Source organism: Alexandromys fortis, unplaced genomic scaffold (assembly GCF_014885135.2).
Source record: "Alexandromys fortis isolate MF-2015 unplaced genomic scaffold, M_Fortis_MF-2015_v1.1 scaffold_139, whole genome shotgun sequence".
NCBI lineage: Eukaryota > Metazoa > Chordata > Mammalia > Rodentia > Cricetidae > Alexandromys > Alexandromys fortis.
In genome coordinates, this window is record NW_026068020.1 from 3,471,242 (window position 1) to 3,475,386 (window position 4,145).

Below are 4,145 nucleotides of genomic sequence, written 5' to 3' on the forward strand. Positions count from 1 at the left end.
AATGGCTCAGTCTTCACAGCCTTGGTGCAGCCCTCCCAGTCTTCCAGCTCCCCTTCTTACCGTCCTTGCTGAAGATACACTAGCCAATGCCTTGCAAGGTCAGTCCTGTCTTGGCCTCTGTCTCTCAGAAGACGTGGACTCACAAAGTAGGAGCAAAATGATTGCTGGTTTCCTAACGTCGAGAAAAACATACCTAGTCTTCAAGTGCTCAGAGAATCCATCCAAACTGGTTCAAGGCCACGAGGGTAGATCAGTAGCATCCCCTCGCCCCTAAGCTTGACTATCCCAAGCTCGTCTTATTCAAGGAGCTAAGCAGTCTCTTATATTTCAGGGTATAGAGCAAAATACTTCAGACGATGTGGAAAAAAAAATTGGCACCGGGTAGAAAGCATCTCAAAAATGATTATATTCTGACCCTGCTATTTTGCAAGGGCATGTTCTTGAGCAACAGAAATACTTATAAATAGGCTCTCAAATATTCAGCATCCCTTCACTCAGTCTTGAAATTAATAAACAGTCGTTTAGGTTAATGTTGGCAAAAAAATGCAAACTTGTATTCTAAAGCTTAGTGTGGTCTTCTTAAAGGCACACTGCTTTGCCACCCAAAAAGAACAGAGCTTTTACTTTAAGGACACTATGCTGGTAGCCTCTGGCCGCTGACAACTTTATGGCCAACTCCAGCTTGCAGGCCAAGGTGTTGAGGCCCAGGCCTATGTACCCACTGCAGAATGACATGACTCCAGCGTGGAGCATGGGAGCACCCTGCTATGAACACATCTTGGTCAGAGCTGATCTGCCCCAGAGCCCTTCCTGCCATTTGCTCGTGTCCTAGTTCCATTTCCTGACCCTGTGAAAAAAATGCCCTGACAAAAGAAAACTAAGGCAGAAAGGGCTTATGTGACTCCATTGTTCACTGTCGGAGGTAAGTCAAGTCGACATCCACAGCCAAGATCATGAAGAAACGTCTGTGTTAGCACTCGGGCTCTCTTTCTCTGATCGTACATTCCTGGATTCCCTGCCTAGGGAATGGTGCCACCCACCATGAGAGGACCATCCCACCTTAATTAATATAAGGAAAATAATCCCCTAAAGACATGCCACAAACCAATTTAATCTACACTCCTCATGTGGGACAATTCTGTATTCTGTCAATAATGTTTTAAATAAATGCTGATTGGCCAGTAGCCAGGCAGGAAGTATAGGCAGGACAACCAGACATGAAGTAGAGGTGGGGGAAGAAGGAAGTTCTTCCTGCAGTCCTGCCCAGACACAGAAGGAAGTGGTGACCTACCCCACTGAAAAGGGTACTAAGCCATGAGGCTAACATAGATAAGAATAATGGGTTAATATAAGTTACAAGAGTTAATAAGAAGCCTGAGCTAATGGGCCAGTTTATAACCTAATGTAGAACTCTGTGTGATTTTCTCTGGGGCTAAACGGCTGGGGATGGGGCAGGACAGAAACCACAACAAGTAGGCCCTCATGTTACACACTCCCTTCCCAAGTGACTGTAGGCTGTCAAGTTTACAACAGAAGTGAGCTGTCCTAGCTGCCCTTCTTTTCCTGGATAGGTAGGTCTCTCCCCCTCCTGGGGTCTTTGCCAAATCAATCCTGCTTCCTTCCTCCCTTGGCTTCCATAGGAAACTGGTAGTGGGAAGATGAGCCCAGCATCCCTATGACCTGGTTGGCTCTTGGAGCTGTGCTGCAGGGTGAGGGCTCCTCCCCATCCTTCTTCCTTCTCCGACGTCAGGAATGTGCTCTCCAAGATCCCCTCCACCTATCACACTGCCCTTTGACCTCCTAGGTGTTCTTCTGTTAAGTCCAATTCTGCTGTACCACCTACTTACTTGTTAGAAGATCCTGACCAACACGTCATCCTTACCTGAGACACTATTGCTTCCCTTGCCAGTCAGAGCTTTTTGGGGTTTCAAGTTCTGGTTTTTACAAAGAAGTCCCCTTTGCTACCAGGATGTGTTGGCTAATACTGACTGTCAACCTGACAGGATCTAACATCACCTAGAAAGTAGACCTCTGGACATTCCTGTGGGGACGAGCTGGATTCAGCTGATTGCGTTGAGAAGACCCATTCTGAGCACAGATTGGCTGTCCCATGGACCGTGTTCCCAGAGTGAATAAAAAGGAGACAGGGAACTGAGTACCAGTGTTCGTCAGTCTCTGCTGCCCAGCTGTGGGTGCAGCGTGGGCAGCTGCCTCATGCTCTAGCCGCCATGCCTTCCCCACGATGGACTCTATGACCAAGCCGTTGGCCAAAATGAGCCCTTTCTCCCTAAGTTGTTTTTGGTCAGGGGACTTTATCACAATGCTGGGGGAGGAAAACAGAAACATAGGAACCGTGTGATTTCAGTGGCAATGCCACTATGGCTGCCTGCAGAGCACACAGGACTCCTGGTGCCATACAAAAAACAGAAACACAAGAACTGTGAGATTTCGGTGGCAATGCCAGCTGTGGCTACTGCAGAGCACACGGGACTCCTGGCACCATACAGGGATGAGCAGGCAAACGAGAAACAGCCACCTAGACAGAGGTGGCTGAAGAGAAGCTGTAGCTGCCTTTGTACCACAGGGTGAAACCCAAGAAGTCTCAATAAACCCGAACTTCACTGGCTTTGGGTCCCTGCGTCTACCCCTAGTTGTGGAGGTGGCAGAGCTGACCCATGAGCTGCTATTTGCCATGAAAACCTCAGATGAGGGGCTCCATGCTCATGGGTCTTGCATCGTCTTTCAGGAGGTTACAAGTGCCTCTAACTGAAACTCCCAGTCCTTCCCTTGGGTCTAAGTATTTGATGGGTGACCGTTGGCTGTCAAAGGGTCCCAAATCCTCTAATCAGTAAGCTTTGTAAGGGGCTGCCCAGCCGGGATGTCCAACCTATGACACATAGCCCTGGATAGCTCTTTGTATCAAAGAGTCCTGCATCACAGAAGTTTGCAGCCCAAGGCCTGAGTTGGACACCTCAGGTTTAATTTATATTTCAAGACAATTCTTCCAGCATAGCCCAGAGAGGTCAAAGGTTGGATTTGAGGTTTCGTGTGCCACAAATGATAGGTGTCTATCATCTACTTGCTGTCTTTTTCCTATTTTTAGAAAACATTCTTTTAAAAGCTATTTTTTAAAAAAAATCTCAGCTTATTATCATTGCAAAAAGAAGCAAGAACCTAAGTATAGTTTGCTGATCCCCGATTGAGGGTTTTGTTTTTCTTCCTATAAACAGACTTTGTGAATGAGTTTGTCCATTTTCTCCTTTTCTTTGGTCCTTACTCTTCATGGTGGTATGGGTAAAGGGTATGGGTTGGAAAAATCAATTATATTAGCTGTTATCTTACTGTTGGGACAAAATGCCTGACGAAGGTCACTTAAGGGGAAAAGGGTTTACCTTGGATCAAAGCTGGCACGTGTGACCCATCACGGTGGGGCAGACATGGCAGTGGGGGAGAGAGGCAGCCGGTCACATTGTGTCCACAGTCAGGAAGCAGGGAGCAATGAATGCATACTGCTCAGATGGCTCCTCCTTCTTACTCAGTCTGAGGCTCCCCACCCACTGATTTATAGCACCCACGTTCAGGGCAAGTCTTCCCTCCTTACTTAAACCTATCTGGAAACTTCCTCAGAGCATGCCCAGAGGCATGTGTGTCTCCTTCAGGAACCCAGATGTAGTCATGGTGACAGTAAAGATGAACTTGTCACCAGTTTTGTCTATGTTTCCGTGCACTCCTGAGAAACGTGTACCTGTAGAGGGAGAGCTATCTGGGTGTGTCCCCTCTGTTGTGATATAGATAGAGTTCCCCCCTTTAAAGGCTCACAGGCCTCTGTGCACATCCTAGGGGAAGTACCAACACCTTTGAAAATGGTGGCTCTGCTCAGAGGAAGAAAAGATGAGTAAACACAGCAACTGGAAGGTGGCTTTCCTAAAACATCACACTGGCCTTGACTAAAGTTTAGGCACCCAGTGAGATAGTCTGGTCTCGGTGCACATTCCTACATCCTGTGTAAATTTCTACTGACTGCCTTGGAAGTTCTAGAAACAAACAAACAAACAAACAAACAAACAAATAAATAAAGGCGCAAGTTAGAAGTCACTGTGCCTGGAGCCCATGGTTTTCCTGCATCACAAATTCAAACAGAGAGG